The sequence below is a fragment of the Camelus ferus genome, chromosome 20, assembly GCF_009834535.1.
Source record: "Camelus ferus isolate YT-003-E chromosome 20, BCGSAC_Cfer_1.0, whole genome shotgun sequence".
Lineage (NCBI taxonomy): Eukaryota > Metazoa > Chordata > Mammalia > Artiodactyla > Camelidae > Camelus > Camelus ferus.
Window position 1 is genome coordinate 28,612,355 of NC_045715.1, and position 16,919 is coordinate 28,629,273.

Here is a 16,919-nt window from a genome sequence, read left to right on the forward strand (position 1 = left end):
AAAAAACCTGTGCAGACCAAAAGAATCAAATTTGACACTACCACCCTCCTTCGTCAAGTGTCATCAGAGAATTTGTGGAAAACATCCATCTCTTGCTAGATCAGGGTTTAAAATTTAAAAAAAAATCTATTTACATACAAACCTACTAACCCTCCAGAGAGATTCTGTGTCAGACCTGGCAGAGGAATCAGAGCCATGTGCCCATTTTCTAGAGGGATAAACTGAGCCTGGAAAGAGCACATAGGGCCAGAGCTGACGAAACACTAGAAATGCCCCAGGGCCAGCTCAAAGGCCCTTAGATCCAGGAATCAGCCTCTGACAGGCTCTGTGGAGTTTTTCAGAGTGGCCTTCTGTACTATAATTCTCCAGAGATGTCTAATTCCCATGCCCAGAAGGTACCACCCATGGGTGTCTTCTGGATCATTCACTACTTGCAGCAACTCTGCAACGTCAAGAGAGATGAGACAGGATGCTCTCTGTCCCAAATGATGCTGAATTCCAGAATGTGAATCCACCAGCACTGACCACTTCCCAAGGAAAGCTTCCCAGACACCTATGGGTGTCCAGTCCCAGAACAGCCGTCCTCCCCTTCTCAGGGCATTTTCCATACCACAAAGATCAAAGAAACAATTTTATGACAGCTTCATCATAAAGCATTCGAACACACAGGATTTCGAAGAAGCTACCTATTTCAGGGTTAAGAGGTTTAATCGTTCAGGGTTGTCCGGCTTCCGTGTCTTCCTCCTTCAGCATCTTCCAGAGCCAGGGCCTGTAGGGATGACCCAGAAAGCACATTCAGGATATCTGGCTTCAACATGGGAACAGATCACATCAATCAGGGAGACACTAGAGAAGCAGCCAATGAGGGGGAGCCCTGAAGAACCCAGCAGTGGATGGACCTGCCCAAGAGGAGGGCCCACCAAGGCCCCCTGAGGGTGGAGAGGATTTAGGAGAGAAAAACATTCAATTCCATTCTTCTAGTTACTCAGGCCCCAAACTGAGCAATCACTGGGACTCCCCTCTTTTCCCTCACACCCCACATCCAATCCATCAGCAAATGATGTCAGCTTTAACTTCAAAACGTATCTAAACTCTCACCACTTCTTACCACCTCCACTGCTACCACTTTGGTCCAAGAAGCTTCTCTCATTAGAATATTGCAATAACCTCCTAACTAGTCCCCCCTACCTCCATCCTTGCCTTTCTACAATCCATGTATTATGTGGGTTGAATTGTGTCATGGGTGGAATTGTGTCTCCCCACAATTCCTATGTCAAAGTCCTAACCTCCAGGACCTCAGAATATGACCTTATTTGGAAACAGGGTTCTTGTTGATGTACTTAGCTGTTAAGATGAGGTCACACTGGAGTAGGATGGGTCTCTAACCCAGTACGACTGATGTCAGTATAAAAAGGGGGAATTTGGACACAGACCCCACAAAGGGAGAGCATCACATGAAGACTGGAGTTATGCTACTACAAGCCAAGGCACTACCAGAAGTGACGAGACAGGCCTAGAATAGATCCTTCCCTAGTGCCTTTAGAGGGAGCATTGCTGTGCTGACCTCTTGGTCTCAGATTTCTGGCCTCCAGAACTGTGAGACAATGAATTTCTATTGTTTAAGCCACCTAGTTTCTGGTACTTTGTTTAGGGCAGCCCTAGCAGACCATGCTCCCCACAGCAGCCTAAAAAAAATCACTCTTCTGCTCAAAACACTCCTACAGTATCTGATCTCTCTCAAAGTAAAAGGCAAAGTCCTTGACATGTCTCACAAGGCTCCTATGACCTAGCCCACCTCTTCCCAACCTCTTCTCCTCCTACTCTGTCCTTCAGTTTCTTCCAGCCACAATGGCTTCCTCAAGCATCCCAAGCATCCTGCCTCAGGGCCTTTGCACTTGCTCTTCCCTTTGCCTGGAACACTCTTCCCCCAGGCATCCTTTACTTCCTTCCAGTTTCTGAGATTGTCACCATCTCAATGAGACCCTCCTGACAACCCGAGCACCCTTTCCATCCCTCTTCCCTGTTGTATTTTTCTTTGACATGCTTACCGCCACCTGACATTTTAAAATATTTTTATCCCTCTACCCTCACACTAGACTAGAAACTCCCTGAAAGCAGAGACATGGTATTATGGTATGCTCCAGGGCCCAGCACATAATAGGTGCTCAAGAGATAGTGGCTGAGAGATTCATCTGTTGAGTGAAAGAAGCCAACAGAAGAGAGAGGTGCAGGAAAGAGGAAGCTATCCACAGCATCAAAAGTAGCAAAGAGTCCAGAAAGATAAGGACTGAAGTGTCCGTTGGGTGTGGTAATAGGGTGGTCACAGGTGATCTGAGGGAGGGCAGTTCCTTGGGGAAGCAGGAGCCCTGGGGGTGCAACAAACCCACCAGGTCCCTCCCCTGGGACAGGCACCCTTCCCACAGGCAGTGGCCAGCCTGAATAGACTGCTTCTACCAAGGAGCAAAACCCGAGGGCAGATTCTTTCCAGACGTCTTGTGAGGGAAGGAGAAAACGGAACGCAAAAGAGTGGTGAAGGTTTCAGGAAAGACTACAGCAAAATGACTGCAGGAAGGGAGGTCCCAGGAGCTGCAGGGGACAGGGGCACCTGGGTACAGGAAGAAGTTTCTCTCTGGCCAGGGAGAGAAGGGTGTGTCCTTCTCTGAGTGGAAAGAAACCAAGTGGGGATGAGCCCAGGTGTGCAAGGGGGAGGATGGAACCTGCGTGGGCTCTCAGCTGAGCGCCAGGACCCTGTCAGTGAATCAGGGAAGATGGGTCGTCTGTTGAGTGACCAAGGACAGACAGGGAGGGGGGCTTGATGGAGTGGGGACACCCTGCAGCATTGCCTTAAATTCTGCGCCGAGTGACTCCCTCACTTGCCCAGTGCCGACCCTGATGAGAGAGCTAGCCCCCGTGAACCCAGAGGCACGATCTGCATGGCTGCATCACTCTCCCAAGTCCCCAGAGTCAACCTTTGAGCCCCTTTGAATCGTCCCTCTCCACCCTCCCAGCCAATCACAAGCTCTGCCTCTTCCACGACTAGAGCACTCACGCTTTGTTGAGCACCTACGACAACTTGTGTGCTGGGTGCAACCCAAGTTAAAACCCTCACACACCAGTCCCATGAAGGGCTTTGGGCTTGTAGTGACAGATGATGAAACTGAGGTTCAAGAGATGAAGTAACCTGCTCTAGGTCCCACAGGTAGCAAGGGGCAGAGCTGGGGTCTGAAACCTTCCAGCTATCTTCTTGTCTATATTCATGTCTCCACTCTAGTCCAAGGCCTCAACATTTCATTCCTAAAACTCAACACAATAAACATTTTCCCTCTTTTTATTAAGTTCATTTTTATTCATTCTTTTTTATGTATGTATGTATTTATTTTTATTTTACTGGAGGTACTGGGGATTGAACCCAAGACCTCGTGCATGCTAAGCATGCACTCTACCACTGAGGTACACCCTCCCCCCACAACATGATAAACGTCTTCTAACAAACACCCGTCCCAGCATTCCCCAGTTACAGTGCACGTGTCCAGATGAACCTTCCTACAGCACTATTTTTACCTATCTCCATCCTCTGCAACTGGCTTTGGTAGTTTCCCCATGCAGGTAAACGCCATATTCTGTAGCCATCCCTTGGGATGCTTCATAAACGATGCACATCTCCTTCAATCTTGTTTCCCACCTGCACCCTTGGCTCCACCCCATCCAGGATGCTCCTCCCCTTTCCATGCCCCCTCAAGTCGCAAATGCTGGGACATTCCTCCTGCAGCAGCTCCATCCACCCATCTGAACACCCGCCCTCACCCCAGCTTCCCAAGCTAGCCTCGCTCTCCTGAGCTCCCTGCATTTAGCTTCTCTTGGCATGTGTTCCACTTGCCAAGTTTCCATGGAGACTGCACACCCCTTGAGGGTAACTGATGAATGTGCTGAATGCTTGGAATTGCCTGCTGCTTAAGAGTCTACAATGGTCAACGTTACTTGAGCTACAGAACAATTTGGATGAAGCGCAGATGATATACTTCTAGAAGTTTTTCAGAAAATATGAGAGAACTGGGATGGGTCAGGGAAGAGGCACAGGGCCTCCTCGTAATTTTGGAAGCATATCTCTTCTTCCTTTGTAGGAGCACTCAGAATCTGACACCCTATGACAGCCCCTCTAATGAGAAGAAGGAGGGCTAGATGTAGCTTCCTGCTCCTACATACTCAAGGGCTTGCAACCCCTCCTTAGCTACCCTTCACATGCTTTTATACACACAGATATCCTGTCTTTCTCCCTCTTCAAAGGAAGAGTTTTAAATGTGAGAAATCCAAATCTCGCTGAGTAGAGTTCATGGCGACTAGCAGAATGGTCAGTGCTGGATGCCCAGAGGCAGGAAAAAGGATACTCCATTTCTGGGACATTGAGAGTTGGCCCTAGCCCACTTTTAACTGGTCAGCCAAGGACCACTCAACAATTCTGGGATTCCCGGGGCCACAGAGGGAGGATAGTGGAGAAAGGTGACAGCGACAGTCACACCCCACACAGGTAGAATGAGCAGCACCTGAGTAACAAGGGTCTGGGAGGAATCTGTAGAGGTGACAGGGATGCTATCTGCCAAGATGCCCTTAAGAAATCAAGATCTCCCCAAACCAGGGGAACCAAAGGCACAGTGTGGTCTTCGTGACATGGTGGAGTCAGGGCTGGGATCAAATCCTGACCTGGTCACCCAGTGGCTGTCCAAACTTAGGCTGGTCACTTCACCTCTCTGAGCCTGGTCTGCATGAGCAAACACAAGGCCTACATAAAACAGGAAATGTCAGAAAGCATCTAGCCCAGTGCCTGGCATTACATAAGGGGCCCAATAAGTGTGGCTCCCCTGCCTCATTCCAGCCTTCAGATCTCACAGTTCTCAACCCTCTCAAAGAGAGGTGCAGGAGCTACAGAGCATTTCCCAGGGGGAAGGTCTGCCAAGAAGGATGGCCAACGTCAGCAAAAGGAAGGAGGATAAAAAAAAAGCCCCCCCACAGCCCCGAAGACAGACGCGCGGGACCTCTGTGATTGCCAGGGTTTCAAAACACACACAAACCTCCGAGCTTCAGACTATACTCAAACAGGAAGTTTGTGACAAACTTAGAAAACACGCAGGCACAACTGCAGGAGGCTGCACACCACTCAGAGAAGATGAAAATGAACACTTCGGGGGAGTGGGGGGAGGCGGTCAGTGCGGAATAAGAGGAGCGGGCCTGGCCCACGCTCCAAACACACAAGACTCCTCCCAGTGTCAGGGGGCACCTGCCCTGTGCTCCTCTCCCCAGGCACGTGGCCCAGTCCCGTGGAGCTGCTCTGGTTTTCTGGTTTCCACGTGGAGCCTGTCAACACCTCCCCACTCCCTGTCCCCCACCCCCAACCTCCCCAGGAAGCCAGGGCAGCGGACACTCTAACAGCTATCAGGTGCCAGGGTGACTTAGTTGTGTGGGATCATTTTTCAGCTGGGAAAACTTAGCACAGAAAGAGGAAGTCGGGGGGGGGGGTCCCACAGGGCTCGCAACCTCCATCTGTTGACCCCAGGGAATGTTTCATCAGGCCCCCTGGTGTTCCGCAATGGGTCCCCAGGCTGCCATGTTGTCCCCTCTGAAATCCCACCTGGTACTAACAATTTCATTTGTACTGTTCACACTGGTAGGCGATTATGTAACTCCAGCGCAGTTATTTGTAAGGGCAGAGAAATATAGACATGCCTAACCTCCATGACTTGTGTCCCATTTCCTCAACTGGAGTGAAAACTAGGAAGTTCCTTTCCCTTTGTTCTCAATCTCCCAGCACGTGTGGATTGAGCCTTTATACTAGGCCGTTTGTTTGGTGGGTGTGCACCAGAAAATACTTGGTAAATTAATAAACAACATCAATACCATTTCTACTTCCCTACCCCTCATGAGACTGTGTCCCACTGGTCCTTGTCAGCCCTCCACAGATGGGTCCCTGGTTCCACGCCTCCCAGCAAACCGCCCAATTGGAAACTCAGTGCCCTGACTGTCAGCCTCAGTACACAGCACCTCCTGCAGTGGTTTCCCCACCTCCCCAAATTAGGTTCCTTTTAAAAAAAATGACTCATTTATGAAGAGACAAAACCAAAAACTTCAATGGTGAAGATAAAACATCACCGAATCTCTTTAAACACCTCCTACTCCATGTAGAATTTAGATCTGATAAAGACTCCCCAAACTGGACCTCCTGATTTGGAACTTACAGTATACACAATTCTTCTAGCAAAAAAAAAAAAAAAATTTCCAGTGATGTCTTTTCTCTGAACTTTTCAGGGTCTTCTTTACGAATGGAGGTGGCCTCAGGCCTCCAGTCAGTACCTTTTCTCAAAAGAGGGAATGAGAAATGAAAGCCCATGCTTTCAACTCCTGGGTCAAAAGTTAATTATTTGATGCTTTACTATGTTCATGATTCTGAGCAATTGGACAAAGGACGTTGGCATTGTATCACGGGCCTTATCAGACTTACATGGAATTTTTCATAAAAGGAAAGACTTACTGATATTTAAGAAGTTTACAACATTTTGTGCACTGTATCTGAAAGAGACAAAATTGTATGATAACAGAGTCATAACATTTTAGGGCTAAAATGTGCAGTTAAGAGGGTCCTAATCCAGGGATTCTCAATGCTGACTGTATTAAAAAAATTCCCAGGTCCCACCCCCAGAGGTCTGGATACATCTGGACTGTCGTGGGGCTCTGGCATTGGCTTTTGATTCTTTTTTTTTTTAACTTTTCTGGTGATTTTAATGTGCATCCAGGGTTGAGAACCACTGATGTACTGCAGATAAGAAAACAGAGATCTAAAGAAATTAAGTGCAAGACACACAGCCAGACACAAAACTAGAACCAAACTCACAATGCCCTGTCCAGAACCAGTTCTGCAGTGTTGCTCAGATTTTTAGGAGTCACAGAATTGTTAAAACCTTTTTCTTTTAAATTTGGGGGACTAACACAGAATTGCCAACTTTTTGTTTTGTTAAGCAAGGGCATTTTTATAAATATCTACCAATTACTGTCACCACTTCCTGGTAAGTCTCAAGCTCATCTGCATACCTGTCACCCTCTGGACCCCAATCCCTGCCCAGAAAGTAAGACTGGACCATTTCACTCACCTCTTCTCACCCCGCCCCTCACCAACATCTACGTGATAAATGCAAACAAAACCCAGGCCTCAAAAATTTTCTGTCCCTTCGCCCCTCCATCTCCTGAACTCCACCATACCTCTTTCTGAAAGTCCCTTTTCTGGTCACAAACTACCTCCCAGTTACCCACCCTTGGCCTTCCTCCTGACCCATGTGTGACAGCTAATATTTCTACAAGTCACAGCATCCAATGTTTTCAATTTGTTCTTCCACATACATCATCTCTTCCAAATTTCTCCCTAATCAAGGATGTACTGGAAACTTCTTTTTAATTGAAGTATAGTTGTTGTACAATATTATGTAAGTTACAGCTGTTTGATACAGTGATTCACAATTTTTCAAGATTATACTCCATTTATAATTACTATAAAATATTGGGTATATTCCCCGTGTTATACAATTTATCCTTGTAGCTTATTTTGTACCTAAGTTTGTATCTCTCATTCTCCTCCCCTTATATTGCCCCTCCTCCCTGCCCTGTCCCCACTGGTAACCACTAGTTTGTTCTCTATATCTGGGAGTCTCTTTATTTTTTGTTATAGTCACTAGTTTGTTTTATTTTTTATTTTTATTTTTATTATTTTTTTATTTTTTAGATTCCATATATAAGTGGTATCATAGTGTCTGTCTTTCTCTGTCTGACTTATTTCACTTAGCAGAATAGATACGTAAAACTTTTAAAGAGGGCTACCTCTGAGGAGTAGAATTAGGGGGTAGGGGTGGGGACGCAGGAAGGGGGTTCTCTTTATACCCTTCAGTTTGAGTTCTAGGCAAGCATATTTTTTTATTTTAATTTTTTATACAATTTTATAGTTTACTTTCCACTTACAGTTTTTACAAAACACTGGCTCTATTCCTCATGTTGCACAGTCCATCCTGGAGCCTGTCTTACACCCAACAGTTTGTACCTCCCACTCCCCACCCCTATATTGCCCCTCCTTCCCTCCCCACTGGGAACCACTAGTTTGTTCTCTGAACCTGTCAGTCTGCTTCATTTATGTTCTATTCACTAGTTTGCTGTTTAAGATTCCACATATAAGCGGTATCACATAGTATTTGTCTTTCTCTGTCTGACTTTTTACTTAGCATAATGCCCTCCAAGTCCATCCACATTGCTGTAAACGGTTACATTTTGTTCTTTTTTAAAGCATATTTTTCTTAAGTGGGACAAAAATCACACACACACACACACACACACACACATAATAAAACAAAGCAGGTTACAAAATACACCTACGGTTTGCTTCCACTTTGTAAATACATAAAATGGTTGGGGAAGTCTCCAGACCCAAGCTTTCAATGTAAATGATATCGAGGCGGCAGGATTATGGGTGACGTTAATTTCACTTCCCTTTCCTCTTCGCTTATCTTTATTATGTTTTATTTATGTAAAAGGAATAATGAAAGTTTAAAACCTGAATCAAAGCATTATCTGATCTCTGAAACCTACACAGTATCAAGAAGCCAAGGCGCCGGAGCAGGACCCAGTCTGGTGTGTAGAAACACCTCCTTTTTTGTAAAATGAAAGATTTCTGCCCCATCAGGCCCTGGCTTCTGCACCCTGCTTAGGTCAAGTCTACCACTATGACTGACCCAGAGCCACATCCAGGCCCTGGACATTCCCAAGAACAGATGTAGAAAAGATCTTGATCTAACACGGCAGTCAAGTCCTTTCTGGGACCTCTCTGGCCTCCTCACCTCCACCTGCCCCTGCTCCCTGAGTTTCAACCACATGGATCAGTTGTCCTCTCCTGGGTGTCTCCCCTGTCCCTGACTCCAAGCTTCTACCCAGGCTGTGCCACCCACCCCTACTTGCTTCCTTCCTGCGTCTCCGCCAAGGCAAGCGGCCACACCTACTCCAAGTAACTTTCAAACCCACCACTGGGAAGATCAGGAGACCAGAAACTCTCTGACGCAGAGCGTAAACTCTGGAATTCTCCACAGTCCCCACTGCTCCCTAACAAGGCAATGCAGAGGGGTGGGTGAGAGCATTTTCCAGGCAGCAAGAACCACAAGCTCAAAGGCCTGGAGCTCAGAGTGTGTGTGATGTGTTCAGGGGAGGAAAAGGCATGTGGGTTGTTCAGAGTATCTCCTAGCACATCCAAGGCTCAGTGGAAAGAAAATTCCAGAGACGCTTAGCACAATTTACAAGGGACAGCAATGAGAGGCCCATGTGAAGGGTTAGTTCTCAACCTTCCAGCTGCTTCCCCACAATTCACTCTGCCCTTACAGTGTCTAGTTGGGTCTAGGCCAATAGGAGTGGGTGGAAAAATAGGAATAGAGAAAAAAGAAACGAGATTAAGCAACAAGACCACACTGAGGCAGGCTGGGGCCCTCCCGGCGCAACACTACGTTTTCCTAAGTGGCCTCAGAGGATGCTTGAGGGGGACGGGGGACATGGTGCTCCACCCTCTCGTTGAGGTCAGCCCCAACGGTGAAGGACGCTTGCCAATTTTCCAAACTTCCAGGACCCTCCAAAGACATTTCAAAAGAACCGTGAGACCTCAAAACTGCGGGAACACGGGCTGACCGGGCTCCACCCCGATGCCTCTGTGGCCTGTGTGAGGCCTTTGGGGAGACCCTCGCGGAGGCCAGGGGACCAGCATCACCTCCTCTCCTGTAAGATGGAAGCCTTCGACAATGTGGGCTCCTCACAGGTCCACCTCCAGTGGCCTTGACCGCCTGGCTGACGGCGCGCCTCGGCCCAGGCGGAGACGGAGACGGAGCTCTGCGTCTTTCCAGACAGGGCCGTTGTCTCCCCTGCAGACGCTCCGCGAGACTGGAGGCTCCTGTGACCCCCCTGTCGGCTCTCAGCCGGCATTCACTAACCAAGCAGGAAACCAGTCCTCAAATCCCTCAGCTCCTGTCACACGGCGCCTCGCCTCGCCTCTCCCGGGGCCGCAGCACCCCCCCACCCCCACCCCCGGGCTCCACGGCTCCTCCCCGCGAAGAAGCTCGCTCGGACTTCGGAGCGGCAACCGCGTCTGCCGCGTATCGTGGGCCTGCGGGCGCCAGACGTCCGCTGCTGTTCCCTCAACCCTAGGGCTCCATCCATAATTACTTCAGTCTCTTCAGTGAAACCTTCTGAAGAGGGGAGGGTATAGCGCATGCGCGAGGTCTGGGTTCAATCCCCAGATCCTCCACTAAAAAGAAAGAAACTTAATTACCTCTACCCCCAAATTTAAATAGATAAATTAATTTTTTTTTTTAAAAAAACCCACCTTCTGAGCAAGTAAAGAGTTCCAAGAAAACTCAGGACCTCAGTTCTGCACCGAAAGGTTGGAGTCTTGGGGACTGAGGAGATAATGTACGCCCTCAAAACGGCCCATCACACACCCTGAGGGGACGGTGGACAGTTCCCTGCCGCTGACCTCGAGGGAGAGGTGAGGGCGCTGGAATGGCGGGAGAAGGGCTCACGGAGGAAGTGAGATCTGAGCTGGGTCTCAAAAATGGGTTCAATTGGGTCAAGTGGAGAGGAAGTGGGAAGACCATCCCATGCTGTGGGACCAGCACACGCGGCACTGACCACAGGGTGGGCCGGGCCCCACCGCGGAGGAACAAGACTGCGAGGCGGCGGCAGGTACGCATGTGCGGTCAGGAGTCAGGACTCTGCTCTGAGCCCAACTCTGCTTGTTAGCTGTGCGAAGGGGCAACTTACTGAATTAAGATGAGGATAAAAACCATACCTACCTGCTGGGATTATTGTAAAGATTTAAAGAGAGGATGCACGGAAAATGCTTAGGATGCTCAGTGCCTGCCGTTAATGAATGTTATCTGTTCTTGATACAGTCAAAACTGCTCAGCGCCCATCCTGCTGATTCAGACAGGGTACTTTCTTCTTTATAAGTCGTGATGCTGGGAGGAAGGAAACACTAGCTGACTGGTCACATCCTGAATAACCTAAGCTATGTAAGAGCCACGTGAGCATTGGAATGGCCAGGCAGCCAGCAGGTGGTGGGTATTCTCAACCCCACCCCACCCCACCCCGACACACACACACACACACACACACACACACACACACACACACACACACACACTCACACACGGTTCTCTGTCCTTACTGGACCACTACTGCATCAACTGGGCTCCCTCCACTTCCAGTTGGATCGGGCCACAGGTAAAGCATTTCCTTCCCTCCTCCTCCTGCTGCACTGCAGTTTGGCAGCGGTCATGTCCCTTATAGCCTCACAGCTATTGTTGGGGGCTCCATCTCCCCAACTCTGGAGCTCCGACCTCCTGGCCTAGGGGAGGTAACAGCTCCCCCCTGTTGCCAGGCCTGGGAGTGCCTCATATCCTTTGGTTTCCCTAACCCTGACCATGCACCTCTAAATACTCCCCTTCACTAAAGTCTCTCCTGTAAACCCTTTGCACAGCCAGCCATCTCATGCCGGGATCCTGACAGACAAAGCCACGGTCCACATCCATCCACCAGATGCCTGGGGTGGAAAGGGCAGCCCTGTCGTACTGTCACTCCCTTACTCCCCTCAGAGGCAGGATGTGAATGGCAGTGTTTAACACATAAGCACCAATATGTCTGACCCATGAGCAGTCATTTGGGAATTTAACACTCCTAGGAATCTGGAGAAAACCCAAGGGGCTCAGAGAAAAACAACGCTTCCAGCCCAGGCAGGGCATATTCAAAGGCTTTGTGCTCCTCCAAACCCACCACACAACGGGGCTCCAACCAAGTGATAATGCCTAGATCAGCGCCCAGCACACAGTAGACACAATAAATATTTGTTCATGCAGGTCCTCTGGCAAAGGATGCAAGTCTGAAATCCAAGAGATCTTTCAGGAAAGGATACTCCATGGAAGCAAAGACTCATGGGGTGGCTCCTGAGATGCCCTGCTCATCCTCCCACGTGACGTGCAGCTGTAAGGTGCCCTCACCTACAGCCAGCAGGCTTCTGGACTTCAGCCCCTCTATAACAAACGCTCTTTTCTTGTCTCTTATCAAGTCATTCCTGAGGCTGATCACTTCCTCAGCACCTCCCTTGCTGATTTTGTTCCCCATGTCCTCATAGGGCCAAGCACAGCCTTGGTTCAGTATAATCCAAAAGCATTTCTCAAGTGCTTACTGTGTACAAGTACCAGGTCAGGCATTGAAGAACCAAAGATGACTGAGATAAAGGTCTTGGAATCCAAGAGACATAGAAAATAGAAGGAAGAGGGCTTACTACTGACTAAAAGGGATTCTCAAAGCCTGGACGATATTGGTTGAGTCTTGAAGGATGGGGCTGTGTCAGTGGGGAAGGAGGGGTAAGCAGCAGGAGATGTGAAGAGGAAAGTAGGATGGGGGAGCACCATGCAAGGACAAGTAGTGCTGAACTGATACAGACAATAGCAGAAAGGAGCCAGGCAAGGGGTTTGTCTTGTTTGGGCCCACCTGATTCAAGAACCAAGCATATCCACTGAGCAGAAATGAAACCTGACCAGAAGGCAGCCCTCCAAAGTCAAAATGCCCCCCAACTTTTGGAAAATGTTAAAGGAAGCCTGGGTGGGTTTGGGGCAAAGATGCTTGTCCTGAAGGGACGCTTTTCAGCCTGCCACTCATCACCAACCTGGACCTGCCTTGAGGTCAGGCAGAATCAGTGGGTGGAAGGGGGACCTAGCCACCCCCGAGCTTCAGAGCCACCGAGAGCACTCCACCCCATGAAAAATAAGAACCTTCCACACATGCCTGCTCTTACTTGGAATTCTAAAATTAAACATTCGTTCCTCTCACCTAAAAGCTTTCTCCCTTTATAAGCTAATATGCAAATGCCTCGGGAGAGGCTGAGTTTTAGCAACCACATATCTGCTTAGTGTGAATACTTCCAAAAGATCTTTCCTGGAAAACAGGCTTTGAGGGAGGGATGCTCAAGAGATGATCTGTGCCCGAGGGGGTAGCAAGAAGAAGAGGGATGGTGTTTGTGGAAGGGGAACACACAGCTCCTGCCCTGAACCAGCTACATCCACCAAGGGCAGAGGGGTAGAGGGTTAAATGCTGAGCCCTCAAAAGACCTTTTCTCCCCCACTAGTTTTTTTTGAACTGACATTGAGATATAGTTCACAAACCATAAATTTTACCCTGTAAACTGTCCAATTCAGTGGTTTTTAGCATATTCACAAGGTTGTATAAACATCACAACCACCTCATTGCAGGAAATTTTCATCAACCCCTCCCTCCAAAAAACACGCCCATCAGCGGTCACTCGGCCTCTCCCCCACCCCCTGGTAACCACTTTCTGTCTTATGGACTTGCCCATTCTGGACATTTCACACAAATGGAACCATACAGCCTGTTGTGCCTGGCTTCTTGCACTTAACATAACGTTTTCAAAGTTTTCCACGTTGTAGTATGTCAGCACTTCATTCCTTATTATGGCTGAATAATACTCCATTGTATAGATATACCACATTTTGTTTATCTATCAAAAGACTTCTTAAAAAGCAAAATAAATGATGTTCCTGCAGAAAGGAGTCCTCACTGTCCTCAGGGCTGCTTGGGCATTTGTAAACCATCCTTCTCTGTGCCTCCCATCAGCACCCATGGACACCATCCAAATCCACTGGGCTGGCATGATTTTTCCAAACACACCATGGCTCAAGACAGCAGCCCTGAATCACACAGGCCATGAGAGAAACAACTCAAATTCCTTCTGAGGGAATTCATAATGACTGTTAAGCTGTGCTGGAGAAATCTCCTGGTCCTGGTAATGGAAGGTGGAAGAGCAGAGCCGGCTTCACAGGCTCCCAGGGCCCCGCACGTCAGTTAATGCTCTGTTGTCCCTGTCTTGAAATTCTTAATGATTTTTAAACAAGGGCCTCCCCCTCCATTTTCATTTTGCACTAGGCCCAGCAAGTTATGTAGCTAGTCCTGAGAGGCAAGAGTTTGGGAAGGGGCTGGAACTTAAACAATCTTGCCGAGCAGACTGCTGCCCAGCAAATAGCCCACTGAGCCAGTTTAGGGGGCTGGGCGTGGGGTCTGCAGAGAAGTCGGAGCGAGGTGCCAGGTCTACAGTGATGTTGAAAACCTAGCTTCCAAACTGCCCTAAACCACGTCTTCCTACCCCGAGGCCTGAACAGTTGGCTGATAAGGCCTCCCCGGAACAGCCCGACTAGTTGAAAGTAAACGTGATAAAGTCAACGTGATACAGGCTCAGACTGTAAAGCTGGGGGACTCAAACTGAAACTTGTTTGATCTTGTCATCGCTTACAGGTTAAAACCAAGAAGAAGAAAGAAGAAGGGAAAAAAAAAAAAACCCCACACTTAGTAAAGTAACTGGCACTGAGAAAACTTTATAAACATTTACTTTTTTTTTAAACTGTCATCTTTACTTCCAGTATATCAAGGATCATGGTTTCACCAAAAATCTGGTATTCAGTCCAAAAAGAGCCGTGAATGTGAATGCAGCCATCTATACTGATGTGAGGACTGGAAGGAACCTCAGGGACCACATCCACATAGATCCCCGGGAGCCTGAACCCCAGCCCCCTGCCCAGGGTTAGTTCAATTCTCACTTTATAGATGAGGAAGCCGGGCTGGGAGAGGGGAAGTAACCCGCCAAGGCCACCCACAAAAAGGGGCCAGACCAGAACCCAGGAGCTTGCAGCTTCCCCTTCCAACCTCCCAATTTCATGAGTCCAACCCAAATTCATATGTTGGGTTATGCACCCCCTACACACACACACACACACACACACACACACACACACACACACACACAGAAGCGCAATTTTCTCCTGGATCCTCAACTCAGATCTTTTAGTACTTGTCTTTGTCCCTCAGAAGAGGGAGTCTGGTCATGCAGATAAACTTAAGATTTATACACCTTAAGGAAGACAAGGGAGCTTCCTTCCACCAGTGCAATCTCTAGTCCATCAAGTGGCAAAGGGCCAGAGAGCTCCAGTGCAGGACTCAGAGACTTTCCACAGCCAGGGCATTTATAAAACACTGGGAAGAGTGAAATTTAACCTAGTTTTTTCCAGCTACAGGTACAAGGATCAGACAGTGTGGATGGAACTTGAGGGGCAGACAGGGAATGCGGCCAGCCCACCACACCAAAGAGAAAGGTCCAGACAGCCACTGGAAAGTGATGGATCTCTGCCACCCCATCACTTTTTCTTTTTTGGTCCTTTTTCTAAATGGTAGATTAACCCAATCAAACCATCCTTAACACCAAGTGCCTGGATTCCTTTGACTTCAATTTGTGTTTTATCCTCCCTCCCTTGCTCCTTTATTCTTCTTTTCTTTCCTTGAACAGATAGATACTGAGCACTTACTATGTGCCAGGCACACGCTGGTTGCTGAGGATACAGCAGCAAACAGAACAGACCGTGTTTTGGTGTTTATGGGCTAAAGGGAGGAAACAAGGAAGCGTTTATAAATATATGAATATATACCATGTAAGATGGTAACAAAAGCTCTGGAGAAAAAAATAAAGCAGGCAGAGAAGGAGAGCATTTTATCTAAGAGGGCCACATAAGGACTCTCTGAAAGAGGTGAAGGAGTGAGCCACACAGATATCTAGGGTAAGATGTTCCAGGCAATAGGAGGATCAGCAAGTGCAAAGGCCCTGAGGTGGGACTGTCCCAGGGCATTTAAGGAACAACCAGAAGTCTAGCATAGCAGGTTGGGGGGGGGGGGAGCCAGATCAGGCCAGCTCTGAAGCCACCTAAGGCCTCTGGTTTTCCTCCAAGTGGAATGGGAGCACACAGGCCTCTGAGCAGGGGAATCACTGACCCTGATGCAGGATTCACCAGGACCTCCCTGACCACTGTTTGTTACCAGGCCTGTGCTGGGGATCAGATTCAGGAGCTAGGCCATGTGCCCAGCATAACTACTAAGCAGCACTGAGAAAAACACTTCCCTTCTCTGGGCACCCCCATTCTCCTCTGTGAAATGGGAAGAAAAGACTAGATGATGTCTAATGATATTTGTTTCTATGATGGTCTTATTTTGTGACCCTAAGATAGACTGGCCAAAGGGTCTAAAAATCTCACCCTCTGTCTCGGGAGAAGGCAAACAGCAGCCAAGTTGTAGGAATCCCCAACTCTTCCCCACTGCCTCCCCTGCCCCAAGCCATCTTCTCACCCTGCAAAAGGCACAGCTCTCTAGGGAGAAAGGTCCAGCCCAGGAAGCAGCCACGTCAGCAACGTCCTCTAAAGATTACAAAGGGTGACCACTAAAGATAGCACAGCCCCTACACAACATTTCAGGGTGGGGCTCGGCCAGCAGAGGCCAGTGACAGTGGCTGCTGCAACCCAATTCAAAAAGCAATGCTGAATCTGCTTCTTCCCTGGGCTGCCATGGGCCTTCCATCTCCCTCACTTCTTTCATGGGGGGAGAAAGAAAATTATAGGCCTAAGAGCTGCTCCATCCTGACCATTTCCTTCAGGGTTTTGTCTGTGTTTCACATCATCAAACTGGGTCAGAAAGCAAGACTCAGGTCTCCTCCATCAGGCCGGATAAGCAGGGTCTGCCTCTCCTCATTAGACTGGAAGTTCCCCAAGAATATGAACAATCTCACTCATGAGACTGTGAACTCACCCTATGCCTCCTCTGTCAGACTGGGGTTCCATGAGGGCTGGGGCTCCATCTCCCCCGACAGACTGGGAGCACCTGATGTCAGGGGCTATGCCACCCCCACTGGACGGAAGCTCCTTGAGGACAAGGTTTATCTGCTCCTTTCCCTCACGGCACCCTGCAAAGCTTCTGTATATTTAGTGATGTCTTCACAAAAGGTGCTGATTGAAGCACTCAGGTTA

At 48.5% G+C, this 16,919-nt stretch overlaps 1 protein-coding gene across 1 annotated transcript in view; it reads right to left on the bottom strand.

The window, feature by feature from the left end:
- The window catches only part of TRERF1 (transcriptional regulating factor 1), a 194,240-nt gene that overhangs the window by 115,710 nt on the left and 61,611 nt on the right, over positions 1 to 16,919 (bottom strand). The window contains 1 exon segment of the mRNA XM_032463084.1: positions 687 to 769. The gene's annotated coding sequence lies outside the window, so the exon portion shown is untranslated.